The sequence below is a fragment of the Mustela nivalis genome, assembly GCF_964662115.1.
Source record: "Mustela nivalis genome assembly, chromosome: 17".
In the NCBI taxonomy this organism is placed as follows: Eukaryota; Metazoa; Chordata; class Mammalia; order Carnivora; family Mustelidae; genus Mustela; species Mustela nivalis.
In genome coordinates this window covers 27,771,963-27,791,136 of record NC_139036.1, presented here as the reverse complement: position 1 = coordinate 27,791,136, position 19,174 = coordinate 27,771,963, and the positions used below count along the sequence as shown (strand labels likewise).

The window sequence follows — 19,174 nt, the reverse complement described above, 5'->3', positions numbered from 1 at the left end:
GACATTCTGTATTGTCTTCAAGATGAATACAGCAGTATTCAATTCAACATTAATACATAACTATTGGAGTAAGTCATCTGAGTTGGAAAAACAAAATCACACATACACTCATAAGCCCTACAACCTGGAGATAACTATTTCAAATTATCCTGGACATCTCAATGCACAGACAGGTATGTATAGATATTTATGTGTATATTTATGTGTGTGTATGTGTGTGTGTATATCATATAAACACAAATATAGATACATAAAGACTTATGTATGCACATACACATATAATTTTTCACTGGATAAGAGTAACCAATTTGAAATATGAAATAATACTTCAATATTATACAAGATAGTGAAAAGATATGGAAACAGCACTATAAGTATAAAGTATTTACATGTGATTACAGGCTTTCCCTACAGGTAGCACGTAATGGCAAATATGTCAATTACTAGCTACACGGCCATGGAAAACTTAGTTAACAACTCTTTGTCTTAGAGTTCTTCATTTGCAAAATGGGAACAATAATGCAAGTCTCCTGGGGTTTTAGATTTAATGAATTAACATGTAAAGCACTTAGAACACTGCCTATCACTCACTAAGCACTAAACAAAGATGTTTACTGTAACTATCATAATTACCATAAAAATACATCCCTACTCAATTCAAACATCTCTATTTTTACTGCTAACAACATACACTAAACCACTATCATCACTCCAATAGGTTACTACATTACACTCCGAACTAGGCTCTTATTTAGGACCATCTACAAGCAACAAAAGACAAAGTAGATAAACTGTACTTATTCAATATTCAAAACTTTCCTGCCTCAAACAATACTACAAAAAAATAAAAAGACAACCATAGAGGCAACTTGGGTGTCTCAGTGGGTTAAGCCTCTGCCTTCAGCTCAGGTCATGATCTTAGGGTCCTGGAATAGAGCCCTGCAGCAGGCTCAATGCTCAGCAGGGAGCCTGCTTCCCCCTCTCTCTCCCTCCCTCTCTGCCCACTTGTGATCTCTCTCTCTCTCTTTCTCTCTCTCTGTTAAATAAATAAATTCATTAAATCTTTTAAGAAAGAAAAAGACAACCATAGAATATGAGAAAATATTCCTAACTAATAGGTCTGATAAGGGTCCAGCATGTAAAATACTTAAATAAGTCTTTCAACTCGACAACATAAAGACACATAATTCAATTAAAAATAAGCAAAAAAAAAAGTCTTTTTTCCAAAGAAGATATAAGAAATGGCCAAAAGCACAGGAAAAGATGCTCAACATCTTTAGTCATTAGGGAAATGTATATAAAAAACACAATGAGATACCATTTCATACTGAAAAGAGTGGTTATTAAAAAAAAAAAAAAAGTGCTGATGAGAATGTGGAGAAAGAAACATGAACCCTCATACATTGCTGGGAAAAAAGCAAATGGTGCAGCCACCTGAATTCCTCTAAAAGCTAAACATAGACTTTCATCCTTAGATAACCAAGAAAAATAAAAACATGTTCAAACAGAAACCTACACACTAATGTTCATAGAAGTATTCCTTAGAATTCAAAAGTGGAAACAACCCAAATGTCTATCAACTAATAAATAGAAAAATGTGCTCTATACATCAAGGGAATATTATTCAGCTACAAAAAGTAATAAAGTTCTGATACATGCTACAACATGAACTTTGAAAACACTATGTAAAATGAAAGAAGACAGAAAAGGCTACCTGTTATCTGATTCCATTTATATGAAATGGACAAAATAAGCAGATCCATAGAGACAGAAAATAGGTTAACAATTGCGAAGGGCCAGGGAGAAGGGAACGGGGAGTAGCCACTCATGGGTACCAGGTTTCTTTCTGGGGTGATGAAAACGTTCTGGAATAAAATAAAATAGTGATTGATATACAAGTCTGTCTACCAAAACCCACAAAACTGTACACTTTAAAAGGGTGAACTTTATGTATGTGAAGTATGTCTCAATAAAGCTGTTACTTAAGAAAATGAAAAAACTAGTTAGTTCTCTGAAAGGTAAGTTCTATAGCCTCTTTTTCTAGTTTGTGGTTTCATTTACCTGTCCTTTGGTTCTCTGAGATGTCTCTATTATTCTAGGCTCAAAAGAAGATAAGCAACTGCTAAGAACCCTAAGCTAGCATTTTATCGTGCCCATCTCAGCTCACTTCACATCTGAGGCTGGGGTAAATGAGTGAATACACTATAATATGGGGAAACACTATAACCAGATGTTCTTATTATTAAGTTTCCCTCCATTCAGCAAAGAAGTGTGGCATAAAATGATAAGGAAAAAATCAAGCAGAGTACCTAAAGTAGTATGGGACTACTCGACACTCACAATAATCAATTTAAAGCTTTTAAGTATACAAATGTCAGGATTCTTAACTAATGGGATATGAATTTTTTAAATACAGACTGCTTACTTAAATGTTTTGCAAATTTTTATTAGAGTATATAATTTATTATTTATAAATTATTTATTATAAATAATTATATAAATCATATAAATAATTTATTATAAATAATTTATTATTTATTATTTATTATTTATACTTTATTAGAGTATATAATTTGTTCGTTAAATGGTTCCTGTATTATTTGGCATATTGATAACATCTCACACTTGTTTTTTATTGTAATGATGTAAAATTTAGCTATCAGAAACCACTAGGCCTCTAGAAAGCAAATATATTTGTTCCTTAAAATATAATGTAGCTATATATATAATTCTAACTTATATAAATATTTTTTGGCAAACTGGATTATCCTTTTTAAAGTATTTTATTGATTTAATAATCCAAAACAATATTTGGAACAACCAAATCTAATATAGCACACATACACTTACACAGAACAATTATGCCCATTTTATCAAAACCTAAAAAAACCCCACTCCAAATGTGTATTTAATTCACAAAACAGGTTGAATTCAAATTACATATGATACAAGATTATTTGAGCACTAGGATTAAGTGGTACCCCATTTTTACAGGGCTTCAATTTATGCCACAAATTCATCACCAAAACCCAATTAACTAATAATGGAAATAAAAATATAGGGTTATTATTTTTTTCTTTTGTGAGGGAAGGTGGGGCAGAGGGAGAGGAAGAGGGAGAATCCCAAGCAGGCTCCATGCCCAGCACAAAGCCCAATGCAGGTCTCGATCTTACACCCCCGAGATCATGACCTGAGCTGACATAGAGTCAGACACTTAACCAACTGAGCTACCCAGGCGCTCCATAGTATAGGATTATTTTAACATCCTAAAATCTAAAACAAAGTTCCTCAAACTTTAGTGTGAAAAGAAGCACCTAAGTTACTTGAAAGAAGTGCAAATAAGTTGGTCCTACCTTCAGGATTATGATTCTATAGGTATTGGGAGGTGACAGATACATGACCAAGAAATCTGCAGTTTCAGAACACTCAGAAAACGACTCTGCTACTGACCTAAGGTCTCTAATACAGAGCCATAGAATAAAGTGACCAAAAATAGCAGTCCCCCTATTTCTGTACCAAATGTTAGAAAGCATAAAAAGAGGTTTTGGTCTTTGTTGTTGTTGTTGTTGTTGTTGTTTTTAAATAAAGTAATAGCAATGATTTCCTAGGACAAGAGTGAGGCGGAAGGTTGAAAAGAGTTGTAGGATGTTTTCTAGAATGATAAAAATGTTGTGTAGCTTGACTGCAGTGATGGTTATATGAATGTGACTAGCAGATGGCAAATCCAACACCCATCTCCAATCCTCCCTCCCTCACCTGACACCAGGTGCTTCATATGTGCTTGCCCAGCCTCTCCAACAGGAAGTGTTGACACAGCTGTGATCAGTCAGACAGAAGCAGGATGCTATTTTGCAGGATTTGGGGAAAGTATTTGCTTCCTGATTTAAGAAATTAACATCACGAGGCTGCCCATACTCCCCATCTTAGTGCCTTGAATTCAGAAACAATGCCCACAAGAATAGCAATTACATAAAGCCATCACAAGGGAAAGAACAAAAAAGTCACAAAGACATTGTCAAACAACTGTACCAAACCAGCAACAGAATTCTTATAACATGACAAAAATAAACTCCGATTTTTTAAAAACCATCATTAAATGTGATTTTCTTTTAGCCAAACATACACCTATGGTTCAAATACCAATTTGCTTACCAATTCTCTTAAAAAAAAAAAAGTAAGGAAGGAAAATCCAAAAGCAGACAGTACTTGGATAGAAAGTCTGTAATCCAAGAGTATTATAGTTTCAGAAGCCCATGAGAATGGCAACCAAAGCCATAAAGACAAGTGCCATATATCAAAAACTAACTGGTCAAGGTCCAAGCCCTCAGATGATGTTATATTTAATGAAAATTTACATGAAAATACATAAAAGAAGTTATTTGCTTGAAAATTAATATACAAGTTCTAGAGATATCCCCAGCACTGCATTTCAATAATTTTATCCTTCAAAATTGATATAGATACTTTCATTAAAATGTTATAATTCTGACTATCATGACAAGGTTAATGGCAATAAAACTTTGCTTGGGAATAAGTGGCTTAGAAAGGAAATGTGTTAAAGATGGATAATCCACACATACCTTCTATCCTATCTGCCCCCCTGCTCCCCCTATGAATTCTTCATAATCATTCATTTAGTCAGTAAATATTTATGGAAAGTTTTTTAGATCTTTTACACTCTTCTAAGTACCAAAAACTGAAAAATGAGCTAATGCTAATAAGCAGTAGGCAATTATCATCTTAACCAGCAACTACACTCTTGGGCACCTATGCCAGAAAAATAAAAATTATGTTCACATAATATATTCATAATAGCCCCAAACTAAAAACTGTCCGGGTGAATGTATGAACCTGTGTGAGTTAGGTCTACTCATAAAAGGGCAATGTGAGGGAATGGTTGAGTATCCTCAAGGACACACAAACCTACACAGGTGATTAAATTGTACAGAACTAAACACACACACACACACACACACACACACACACACACCCTCATTTCCACACAAACCCACAAACGCACAAATAAGTAAACCCAGTGAAACCTGAAAAAGATCACGGATTATACCAGTGTCAATATCCTGGTTGTGATATACTCTGGTTTTGTAAAATGTTACCCATTGAAATAAACTGTCAAGCGTACATGAGATCTCTTAGTATTTCTTACAAATCTATATGAATCTACAATTATTTCTATAAAAATCTGAACTAAAAAAAAAGTTAATATGATGCCTCACACACACCACAGAGCCAGCAGTGCTAATATGGCCTAGCTCCTGCAACCTGAACTTAAGGGGTAACAAGGATGAGGGGTATCCAAGATACCAGAGGCTGCAGGGGTGAAACTTGGCAGTGTTGGGAGTATGGGCACACTCGCAGGATGCTGGAAAGTAGCACTAATGCCCATGGGGAAATAAGTGGCACCCACACTGGGGAACAACCACTTGGTCAAGTGAGAGGAAGGCCAACATTTCTGGCTGCCCCCAGAGTGTCTGCAGGGTAGCCTCTCCTGCTAACAAGATAAAGGATAATGTGACCACCTGGCAACTGTCACTGGAACAACAGACATGTGCACATTGAATACATTAGTCTGTGTTCTCCTGTAGGGAAAGTAGTCCCTGTCCTTGTTGGGGAGGTGGGGAAAAGATGCCCCAGAGAATACCCTGTAAGGAAGTGTAAGCAAATTCTGCAGTAGGGAAGAGAAGCTAAAGTGACCTGGTAGGTACTGCTATGCTATTGATGAACATGTAACTGGTATTAATGGCTTAACTTACATGCTTGTAAGTGTCAGAGGGTATATCCTCTGCCATGAAGAATGAAATAGTAATGGGGAAAGCGCACAACAGACTACCTACTGGGCTTCCAGTTCCTTCCGTGTTATACAATAGAAAAAAACAGAATCCCAGTAGGAAAAGTTAGGTAGTGACTTAATGGCTGGTGAAATACTCAGGTGTTATCCCAGTACAACATCGCCACCTGTCTGATCCAGCAACCAAATACATTGCCTTTTTCAGATGGTGGCTACCAACCTGCTGTTCAATTCTTGAAAATGAACAACTGACCCATAAGGCCTTGTGATTTTCAAGACCAACACTGGGCTGGGTCAACTCAAATTTGATGATGAACATGGTGGTGAAGACCCAACAGAGCTTTCTAGTCAAATGGAAATGGTATATTTCAGAGTATGTTCCAGCCCGGCCCTAGAAGAAGCATCTTGTTTTTACAGCTACTTTATCAGCTTCTCCACCTGCCTTAAGCAACAGCACTGGTTCAATAGACCCTTGATTCACACAACTTCCTCTAAATGCCTCTGCCTGATTCCCTGATGGCTTGCCTAAGATGAAGGCTGATCGTGTCCACTAGCCTGTGGCAGGTGCGCAACCCCAGCAAAAACTCTGCCGGGACCAATGAAGCAAAGCCCCATCAGCACAGTAGGATAATGGAAAGCTGTCACTTCTGTTTTAGTTGATGGGTCACTATAGCTCTGGGCCCATCATATCTACCTGTTGATGTATTCTCTATGATATTTTTGTACTATGATGGCAAAGTTAAGTACAGAGAATATATACAACACAGAGTTTAAATATTTACTACTACTCCTTCACAGAAAAAGTTTGCTGAACCTGCTTTATTTATTTGTTTTTTTCAGTGTTCCAAGATTCTTTGTTTATGCGCCACACCCAATGCTCCACATAATACGTGCCCACCTAAATACCACCTCCCTCCCCTCCAATCTCTCATGCTTTGTCTACCCCTCTAACTTACCCCAATTCACTGAGCCTGCTTTAAACAATATTGCTAACACTTTGGTGACTGCCAATGTCCTGGCCAAACCTCGTGTGGTTTGCCGTGAGGAAGACCACATACTGGCAGACTGCAGATATCCCTTCTTTCAGGGCTAAGAGCTGCACAAACAAATCATGGCTAGTAACTGAACAATCTGGTTCACTCCCACCCAAGGTAAGATTCCATTCACTGATGGAAAGGACTAGAATCAAGCTGCTCATCAAGCCTGTACTGCCCTGCTCTGCACAGTGATTCCCAACTAAATCCATCAATAATGTATGTTTGGGGTTTACATCCTTTCTATTATCCACTGTTTTATAATCACTCAAAGTATATGTGATGTCACAGTTAAAACACACAAACTGAAGGTGTGTTATAATGTAGTGTAGTAAATTATATACTATATGAAATATGCTATTATATATAACATATATAGTATGCTATTATATATAACATATATATAGCATATACATAAATATACTGTAGATTAGTTGCTTACCTATTAATATAGCTGATATGGTTCTCAGATATTTGACCCTTTTCACCCTATTTGTTCTATCAAATATTGAGAAAGAACTGTTAAACTCAGGTTTAGGTAGTACATATTTAAATCTTCCTGATAATTTGACTCTTTAACATAATGAAAGATCTCTAGATCTTTCTGTTTTAACTTATTTTAGTTGATATTAATATGGCCAAGTTTTTGACATTATTGTATTTATCATTTGCATGACATATCTTTTTTTTTAAGATTTTATTTATTCATTTGACAGACAGAGATCACAAGTAGGCAGAGAGGCAGGCAGAGAGGGAAGCAGGCTCCCCGCTGAGCAGAGAGCCCGATTTGGGGCTCGATCCCAGGACTCTGGGATCATGACCTGAGCCGAAGGCAGAGGCTTTAACCCACTGAGCCACCCAGGTGCCCCGCATGACCTATCTTTTAACATGCTTGTACTATCATTATATTCATGTCTCAACATGAAAAGTGAATCTCTAATAGACAATTCCTTTAAACTAAAATACATTAATATTTAATATAATTATTATACTTTGGTTGAATTTTGATGTACCATTTAATATCTGGTTTTTGTTTATCCAGTTTCTTGTGCCTCTGTTCTTCCTTGTCTGCCTACTTTTGAATTAACTGAAATCCATGTTAACTGAATTACTTTCTTTTAGGTATAGCATGTTGAACCCTGAAACAGTTCCAGATATGTGCTTCATACGCCATACATCAGCACTATAGGTCCATCATGCTATATTTATGATATGCATTACATGAACACATGATATAAACCCCAGAAAATGACATAAAAATTTCATATACATAAATACTATCATTTTAACATTCCTATATATTTTTAAATAAATTAAAATGTGGGGCAACTGGGTGATGGGCATTAAGGAGAGCATGTGATGTGATGGGCACCGGGTGTTATATACAACTGATGAATTACTGAACTCTACATCTGAAACTAATGATGTACTGGGTGTTGGCTAACTGAATTCAAATTTTAAAAAAGAAGAAAATTTTAAATAGGAAAAATCATCCTTTCCCATTAGAAACTGACCATTTCTCAGATATTTCATTACTTCTATAAGATCCAAGCTTGCTCTGCTATCATTTACCTTTACCATAATTTTTATTGTGAATGCACTGGCCTTATTTCTCACTGTTTCATTTTTGAATGATACTATTACTGGATGGAGAATTTTTGATGGCTTGTATTTTTTTCCTTTCTGTCCTCTAATCATTATATTCCACTGCCTTTGGACTTCCATGGTTTCTATGAGAAGTCACTAATTTGTTGATGTTCTTTCCCTGTATACAATGTATTATTTTCCTCTGGCTATGTTCAAGATTTATTCTTCACTATGATTTTCAGAAAGTTGACTACAATGTGTTTTGTTTTGAAGATTTTATTTATTTATTTGACAGGGAGAAAGAGATCACAATTACGCAGAGAGGAGGGCAGAGAAAGGGGGTGGAGCAGGCTCCCTGGTGAGCAGAAAACCAGACGCAGGGCTCAATCCCAGGACCCCGTGACCATGACCCAAGCCAAAGGCAGAGGCCCAACCCACTGAGCCACCCAGGCACCCCATGATGTTCTTAAGCTGGGATTTTGTCATAGTCAATCCTATTTGGTGTTTCCCAGTCTTTCTGAAGATTTAAACTGCATTTCTCAACAAATTTGGGGGGCTTTCCATCTTTATTTCTTTCTATATTTTTTTCCGCCTCATTTTCTTTCTATCCTCCCTTTCCACACAGATCAATGTGAATTTTGTCATAGGATGGATCATATATAGAGTCTCAATCATACCTGATTTGGATAATTTAGATGATGACACGGGCTTTTGGGCTAATGATATTATCAAGAAATTTTAGACTTTGAGTAGATGCTGCCATGCACTGAGACTTTTAGGGATGTTAGTATGCAGTAAATGTATTTTGCACATGGGGTGATCCTGAATTTGAGGGATCAGAAGGCAGACAGTAGCGAAGTAAACAGTGGCTCAAAAAAAAGACATATTCCAATCCTAATCCCTAGAACCTGCATATAGTACATTATAGACCCAAAGAGTGGCCATAACTTTATACACCAAAATGTGATTGATGTATAGATGTTGGGAGTTTATCTTGGATTATAGGTACAGGTACTAAATGTATTCACATATATCCTGTAAGATAAACAGAAGAGGAGAAGACATAGACACGAAAGGAAGAAATGTGATTACAGAGGCAAAGGTTGGAGTGATATAGATGGCTGCAAGGCAAGGAATCCTGACAGTCACTGGAAGCTGGAAAAGGAAAAGAACAGATTCTGCTTAGAGGTTCTAGAGGGAGTGTGGCATTGCCAACACTTTGATTTTGGACTTGTGGCCTCCAGTATTGTGGGAGAATAAATTTCTGTTATTTTAACCGTCCCCCGCCCAGTTTCATGGTAATTTGTTACAACAACGATAGGAAAGAAATATAATAAATATGGATATCCAGAACAATGTGAATTCTATGTTGTGGACTGCCCAGGACTGGGGATGCTGGGTGGTATGGTAAGTGTATGTTAAGATTTCAAGAAACTTCTAAACTAATTTCTGGAGTGGCTATATCATTTCACATTCCCAAAAGCAACGTATGAGAAATCCAGCTCCTCCAACTCACTGACTTCTAAGAGTTCCTTAAAAGGTGTGGTAGATATAAGACAGTTTGTGCCTTTTCATTCTACTACCAGTGGTTTTCAAAGAGCAGATATGTTTTGTTTTAGTGAACTGTAATTTATCAGTTTTACTTACATGGATTTTGCTATTCAAGTCATCTATGAGAAATCTGTGTCTAACCCAAGTCACAAAAGTTTTCTCCAACATTTTCTTCTAAAAGCTTTATATTAGTGAGTTTCACATTTAAATCTATGATCCAATTTGAGTTCATTTTTATATATGGAATGATGTATGGATTGATGCTAACTTTTTTTTTTTTTTGCATGTAAGTACCCAAGTGGTCCATCACCATTTTTGAAAAGACTAGCCTTTCTCATTTTGCACCTTTGCCAAAAATCAATTGTCCATATGTACAGGAATGTTCCTGGGTTCCCTATTGATCACTGTAGCTTAAGTAAATCTTGATAGCGGGTAATAATATCTCTTCAAATTTGTTTTTCTCTTTCAGTGTTATTTTGTCATTAAAAGCTCTATGTATTTACATATGAATTTTAGAAGTAACTTGTCAATTTCTACCCCCCCACAAATTTTGTGGCTCTGTTTTTTATCCTGCTGGCATTTTGATGGGGATTGCATTGAATATACAGATCAATCAAATCAACAAATATAATCAACAATATTAAGCATTCTAACTCTAAAACATGGTTTAACTCTCCACTTATTTACATCCTTACTCTGAGCAATGTTTTATAGTTTTAAGGGTACATGTCTTACATATTATAAGTATACATTACACACTATTTTCTACCATTAACGTTTTTTAAAAATTATCAATTACCTATTGTTTGTTCTTAGTATGTAGAGGGGCAACTGACTTCCATATTGATCTGATACTCTGAAACCTAATTAAAATCACTTTTTCTAACTATTTTTATAGAATCCAAAAGATTTTCTACACAACTATATCATCTTTAAATAAATATAGTTTTACTTTCTTCCTTTCTGATATGATGACGATTCTTTCTGTGGTCTCAGATTTCCTTTGTAGATCTCAGGAGGGTCTATCTTTGCAGCTTTTATCTCTCCAGCACTCTATCCTAAGAACTCTATGATCTTCACCTCTCAGTATTCTTAGCAATAATTCATCAATAGAGGGAGTCTATCCAGCTCCATTGGACTCCTCTTTCTTGCACCATGGGCTGGAAAATCTGTCAAGGAAGTAAGCTGGGGCAATCATAGGCTTTTTCTCATTTGCTTCCCATCTCTCAAGGATCACCTCCTTCATGGCCTTATGTCCTATGTCTAGGAAAACACTGTTTGTTCTTTCATTGTTTCATGTAGGAAGGTAAATCCAGTTTCTCTTACTCCAGGTTATTTATGCTGATTTGGGTGTTATCTAGTTGTATCCCTAAGACAAGAAGAGCTTAGGATCCTCTTACTCCACCCTCTTCCCACCAACCTCTCTTTCTTAGTCTATAGTGACCCAAAGTGAAGGTCCTCATATTAACTCTTTGTCATTTACTGTGCCAGGTTTTACAAGTACAGTAAGACACATTTTACATCTATTATTTCTGACACTTCCTGAAATAAATGCTATGGAACAGTCTTTGGTCTCATTTTACAGATGAGTAAATGGAAACTTAAGAAAAGTAGAAAATTTATCTTTGGTAATAGAATTACTAAGCAGCATCCAAGTATATATGGAAATGGGGGACAGGAAATGGGGAGTGAATGCTAATCAGCAAAAAATTTGTTATAAAAAATGTTCTAATAGTAGATGCTGGTGATGGTTGCGTAGCTCTGTGAAGATACTAACAAAAAACAAACAAACACTGAAATGCACATTTTTTTAAAAATTTAATTTATATTCTAAGAATTATATCTCAATAAATCTAACATTTTGGTGGGGGAGGGAACTGATAAAAGTCAAGAGCATAGGGTTATACATAGGACCGTGAGGATTAGCAAATAAAAAATACAGAAAGTCCAGTAAAATTTGAATTTCTTTTTTTTTTTTTTAAGATTTTATTTATTTGACAGAGAGAAAGAGAGATCACAAGTAGGCAGAGAAGGGGGGGGGAGCAGGCTCCCCGTTGAGCAGAGAGCCTGATGCGGGGCTCGATCCCAGGACCCTGAGATCATGACCTGAGCCACCCAGGTGCCCCTAAAATTTGAATTTCAATATAAATCTAAGTAAGCAATATCTGGACATACTCATACTAAAATTACCTATTTTTACTTGAACTGACCATTAAATACTATCAATTAAGAATATTAAATAGCTAGATTCTTTTGTCATTAAGAATTAAACCTATAAGCTTACCATTTTATAGGACTATACTGATAAAAGTAACACTTACCTGATGTGCAAATGTTTCCAAAGCAAGTTGACCATTTAATAAAATTTGCATGTTAAGTACTAAAATGACTTGTACCTGCTTGAGTAAGACATTATAGAAGTATATTAAGAAATATTGTAAAGGTTTCACCATATATTCCTGCTGAAAAAGAAGTATTTTTCTAACTGCATATGTGCCTTATGAGGAAAATTACTGTCAGATGCAGAGGATATCCCAAGTCATAGATCACAAAACAACTTAATTCAACATAATTAGATCCACATACTTGAGTTTTTTCCTTGCCTGATTAAAGTACCCTCAGAGTTTTTGGAAGAATCTAGAATGACATGATTTTGAAGTACTCAAAGACAGTTAGCTAGATCATATGCCATATAGATTTCATAATCAGTGCTAAATTTTATATATTATTTCAAAGTAATTTTCAGTAGAAGGTTATGGAAATTAATTTTATAGTCATTACTTGAGTTTCCTTAGATCTTAATATTTGGGGTTTAGAAATTCCCAATCTTCTAAATTACAGAGTGTGACATCTCTATTTCCAGGTTGGATGTACAGGTAATTAAATGATAAATAATGCTAATGCAAATGATTTACAAAAAAAAAGGTGTAAGCAAAAAAAAAAAAAGTATAAACATTTAAAATAGTAGAATTCTAGGTTATAGCTGAAGTAGGGCATACAAATTACTGGTGAGGATAGAAAAGGTATTACAAAAACAGAGTTAAGCAATCAAATGTGTGGGCACCGGAATGGAAGTCGGTTAAACATCTGATTCTTGATTTTAACTCAAGTCATGACCTAAAGGTCATGAGATCTAGCTACGTGTCAGGCTCTGCACTCAGCATGGAGTCTGCGTAAGTTTCCCCCTCTCTCTCCCTCTGTTCCTCCCCAACCCTTCCCATCTCTCAAATAAACAAATATTTAAAAAATAAAATAAAATGTGCCAGCAGCATAGTTAAATATTGAATCTTCATCTAAAACAGTCATCTACTTAGAAACTTCCATACAAAAGAAACAAAAATGAACAGTAACTAAGAATAAGCAAGTTTAGATGTGCAGAAGGTAAGGACACTGTAAGAGAAAAATTGAGATATGTCAAAGGACACACATGTCAAGTTGATAGATGCCACTGGACAAATCTGGGATATCCTGAGCATTAAAATAAATAGTCATTAAATGAAAATAAGCCACTGAAATAAAATAGGAATCTATTAACCAAATGATATATATAAATAAAAGAAGTGTTATAAATTTGGGGAGGGGAAGGGATATTTACATAATTTAAAATGACTTCTACCCAGGGCACAGAACAGAAGCAGTAGACAAAAATGTCCCACTCCTAAACTATCCTTAAGAGAGATATATTTTCATACTTTAAAAGCTGCTGCCTGACAGTCCAGCTTTCAATTAGCCACCATCTAGATGCTGACTGAGATCCACACATTAACAAAATGAAGGATAAAAAGCCAATGACCATCTCAAAAGATATGGAAAAAGCATTTTAAAATATTCAATTCATAATAAAAACATCCATTCATGATAAAAACTCTCAATAAAATGGGTATAAAGGAAATGTACCTCAATATAATAAAGGCCATCTATGAGAAGCCCACATCTAACAGTGACCAGCTGAAAGCTTTTCCTTTAAGATCAAGAACAAAACAAGGATGCACATTCTCACCACTTTTTTCAACATGCTACTGGAAGTCCAAGTCAGAGATATTAGGCAAGAAAAATAAAGAAAGAAATCAGTCAATGTGATATAACAAACACTTCAACAAAAGAAAGGATAAAAACCATATAATCATTTCAATAGACAAAGAAAAAGCATCTGACAAAGTAAAATATCCATTCATAATAAAAACCAGTTGTAAAATAGGTTTAGAGGGAACATACCTCAATATAATAAAGGCCATACATGAGAAACCCCACAGCAACATCATACCAAATGGGAAAAACTGAGAGCTTTCCCCTAAAATCAGGAACAAGATCACCAAGTCAATTCTACCACTTTTACTGGAAGTCCTAGCCATAACAATCAGACAACAAAAAGGAACAAAAGGCATCTATATGGGTAAGGAAAAAAATAAAACTTTCAAAATTTGAAAATGACATGATACTATATACAGAAAACCTGAAAGACACCACCAAAAAAACTACCAGAATTGATAAATAAATTCACCAAGGTCACAGGATAAAAAAATCAATGTACAGAAATCCATTGCATTTCTATATACTAATAACGAAGCAAGAGAAACAGAAATGAATAAAGCAATCCCATTTACAAATGCACCAAAAATAAGATACCTAGGAATGGACTTAGCCAAGGAAGTGAAAGAACAGTACTCCAAAAACTATAAAATACTGATAAAAGAAATTGAACATGATACAAAGACTACAAAGACATTCTATGCTAATGGACTGGAAGAACAAATATTGTTAAAATGTCCATACTAACCAAAGCAATCTACACGTTTAATGCAATCCCTATCAAAATACCAACAGGATTTTTCACAGAATTAGAACAAATAATCCCAAAATCTGTATGGAGCTACAAAAGATCCCAAATAGCTAACACAATCTTAAAAAAGAAAAACAAAGCTGATGGTATCCCAATTCCAGATTTTAAGTTATACTACAAAGCTACAGTAATCAAAACAGTATGATACTGGCATATAAACAGGCACACAGGTCAATGAAACAGAATAGAAAACCCAGATATGAACCCACAACTAATCTTTGACAAAGCAGGAAAGAACCCAGTGGGAAAAAGACAGTTTCTTCAACAAGTGGTACTGGGAAAACTAGACAGCAACATGCAAAAGAATGAAACTGGACCACTTTCTTCTACCATATATATAAAAAAACAAAACTCAAAATGGATTGAAGACCTAAATGTGAAGCCTGAAACCATAAAAATCCTAAAAGACAGCATAAGCAGTAATTTTCTGACATCAGCTGTAGCAATATTTTTCTAGGTATGCCTCCTGAGGCAGAGGAATAATACGAAAAATAAACTCCTGGAACTATATAAAAGTAAAAAGCTTCTGCACAGCAAAGGAAATAATCAACAAAACTAAAAGGCAACCTAATGAATAGGAAAAAATATCTGCAACTGACATATCCAATAAAAGCTTAGAATTCAGATTATATAAAGAATTTATACAACTCAACATCCAAAAAAATAAAAAATAACCCACAAATAATGCAATTAAAAACAGGGCAGAAGGGACGCCTGGGTGGCTCAGTTGGTTAAGCGGCTGCCTTCAGCTCAGGTCATGATCCCAGTGTCCTGGGATCGAGTCCCACATCGGGCTCCGTATTCAGCAGGAAGCCTGCTTCTCCCTCTGCCTCTGCCTGCCACTCTGTCTGCCTGTGCTCACTCTCTCTGACAAAAAAAAAAAAAAAAAAAACAGGGCAGAAGACATGAAAGACCTATCTCCAAAGAAGACAGACAGATGGCCAACAGACACATGAAAGGATGCTCAACATCACTCAGAATCAGGGAAACACAAATCAAAACTATAATGCACTACCACCTCCCACCTGTTAGAACAGCTAAAATCAAAAATGCAAGAAACAATAGGTATTGGCGAGGATGTGGAGAAAAAGGAACCTTTTACACTGCTGGTAGGAATGCACACTGGTGCAGCAACTCTGGAAAACAGTATGGAGGTTTTTCAGAAATTTAAAAACAGAATTGCCCTACAATCCAACAATTGCACTAGTGGGTGTTTACCCAAAGAATACAAAAACACTAATTCAAAGGGCTACATGCACCTTTACGTTTATTGCAGCATTATTTACAACAGCCAAACTATGGAAGCAACCCAAATGTCCATTAATTGATGATTAGATAAAGAAGATGTCTCTTTCTCTCTCTCTCTCTCTCTCACAAACACACATACCCCCCCCACACACACAGTGGAATATTATTCAGTCATAAAAAAGAATGAAATCGTGTCATTTGCAATGCCATGGATGAAGCTAGAGAATATAATGCTAAGTGAAGTAAGTCAGTCCAAGAAAGACAAATACCATAAGATCTCACTCATTTGTGGAATTTAAGAAAAAAAGCAAATGATCATAGGGGAAAAAAATAGAGAGAGGCAAACCAAGAAACAAACTCTTAACTACAGAGAACAAACTGATGGTTACGGGGGTGGGGTGGGGGGAAAGGGGGGGATGTGGCAGGATGGGTCAAACAGCTGATGAGGATTAAGGAGTGCACTTGTCATGATAAGCACTAGATTATTAAAGTAAAAACTTAAAAATAATTAAAAGAGAAAAATCATAAGAAAGAAAAACTACATTTATAGTACTTATCAAAATAAATCCACATATGAGTGGACCCATGAAGTTCAAACCCATGTGGTTCAAGCATTAGCTATGTTTGTTGTTAAGATTCAGGTCACTAGAAAACCCAGAAATGAACCCACAACTATATGGTCAATTAATCTTCGACAAAGCAGGAAAGAATATTCAGTGGAAAAAAGACAGTCTCTTCAACAAATGGTGTTGGGAAAACTGGACAGCAACATGCAAAAGAATGAAATTGGAACACTTTCTTATACCAAACACAAATAATTCAAAATAGATGAAAGATCTAAATGTGAGACAGGAAACCATCAAAATTCTAGAGGAGAACATAGGCAGTAACCACTCTGACATCAGCTATGGCAACTTCTTACTAAGTTGTTATATAGTAACTTCTACATAACAACCATATAGTTGGATGTTGCCACATAGTAACTTCTTACTATGTTTTACTAAGTAAGACATATCTTACTAGATCTCTCTCCTCAGGCAAGGGAAACAAGCAAATACAAACTATTGGGATTTCATCAAGATAAAAAGCCTTTCATCAGGATAAGATAAAAATCTTTTGGGTAATGGGTATTAAGGGGGGATTTTGTGTTGAGTACTGGGTTTACATGTAAGTGATGAATCACTAAATTCTACTCCTGAAATCAGTATTACCCTATATGTCAACAAACTAGAATTTAAACAAAAATTTGAAAAAAAATAATAATTTGGTAAAGTTAAAAAAATGATAAAACCTTCTGCACAATGAAGGAAACAATCAACAAAACTAAAAGGCAACCTTTGGAAGGGGAGAAGATATTTGCAAATGACATATCTGATAAAGGGTTAGTATCCAAAATCTATAAAGAACTTATAAAACTCAACACCCAAAAAACAAACAGTCCAGTGAAAAATGGGCTGAAGGCATGAACAGAAAAAAAAGATACCACATGAAAAGATGCTCAACATCACTCAACATCAGGGAAATACAAATCAAAACTACAATGAGATACCACCTCAAACCTGTCAGAATGACTAAAATTAACAACACAGGAAACAACAGGTGTTGGTGGGAATGCAAACTGGTGCAGCCACTCTAGAAAACAGTATGGAGGTTCCTCAAAAAGTTAAAAATAGAACTACCCTACAATCCAGCAATTACACTATTGGGTATTTATCCAAAGGAAACTGATTCCAAGGGACACATGAACCCAAATGTTTACAACAGCATTATCAACAGTGGCCAAATTGTGGAAAGAGCCCAATGTCCATCAGCTGATGAATGGATAAAGAAGATATGGTATATATACACAATGGAATACTACTCAGCCATAAAAAAGAATGAAATCTTGCAATTTGTGATGAGGTGGATGGAGCTAGAGAGTATAATGCTAAGCAAAATAAGCCAGTCAGAGAAAGACAAATACCATATGATTTCACTCATATATGAAATTTAAGAAACAAAACAAATGAACACAATGGGGAAGAAAAGAAAGGCAAACCAAGAAACAGACTCTTAACTATAGAGAATAAACTGATGGTTACCAGAAGACAGATGGGGGGGATGGGTTAAATGGATGATGGGGATTAAGAGGGCACTTGTGATGAGCATCAGGTGTTACATGTAAGTGCTGAATCACTAAATTCTACACCTGAAACTAATATTACACTGTATGCTAATTAACTGCAATTTAAATAAAAACTTTAAAAAAAATCGATAACATTTTGAATGAAGAACTTCCCACATTTTAGATTTGGCTGGCTGTATTTTCATGGTATTGTTTAACTTATCTATCTCTGTCTTTTATGTAAAGTACTAATTACATCTAGGGGCTGAATTGGATTCAGGTTTAATTTAGAAGACTGGGCAGAAATAGTTCATAGATAATATTGTATACATCCTATTACATCAAATCAGGAAGTACATGATATCTGACTGTTCCACTTTGGTAATCAGCTAAAACTAAATACAGATTATAACTGCCTAAATCCATTGTTTCATTAGGGGTAGCAATAATGGTGATTCTTAAAATTCTGACTTTTTTTAAATTGAGGTATAACTGACATACAACATTCTATTAGTTTCAGGAGTACAACATAATGATCCAATATGTGTATATATTACGAAATGATCACCACACTAAATCTAAATTCTAACATTTTTAATACTGGAATTCTTCCATAAAGAAAAACTTTCCCTCACCAGCTATTCAGTTATCTTATTAAATTGAAATAAGCAAGACAAGGTACATGCTTCAGTTATCAATTTTCAAAATAATGAGTTAGTAAACAAGCAACCTACACTTATGTCCAATACTTCCTTTTTAAGTATCATTACAAACTCATAGATTTCTATATATTTAAGACATTTCATTCTATGATAGAAAATTTTAATGGAAACTTATGATAAACAGCATTTTCGACTACCTGGAAAGGATGGACTAGCTAATAAGTGGTGATGGGTCAATGAGCTCTTAAGATAAAGGATATACAGTAGCATATGGTAAATGCATAACCACAAGCTCTGGGAAACCAGAGATTGAACAGTTGGAATTTTAGCCTATTAAGTATC

General features: G+C 35.4%; 1 protein-coding gene across 13 annotated transcripts in view; it reads right to left on the bottom strand.

Annotated features, from left to right (window-relative positions):
* Nucleotides 1-19,174, bottom strand: part of BCAS3 (BCAS3 microtubule associated cell migration factor) — a 584,337-nt gene that overhangs the window by 355,813 nt on the left and 209,350 nt on the right. The window lies entirely within an intron of this gene.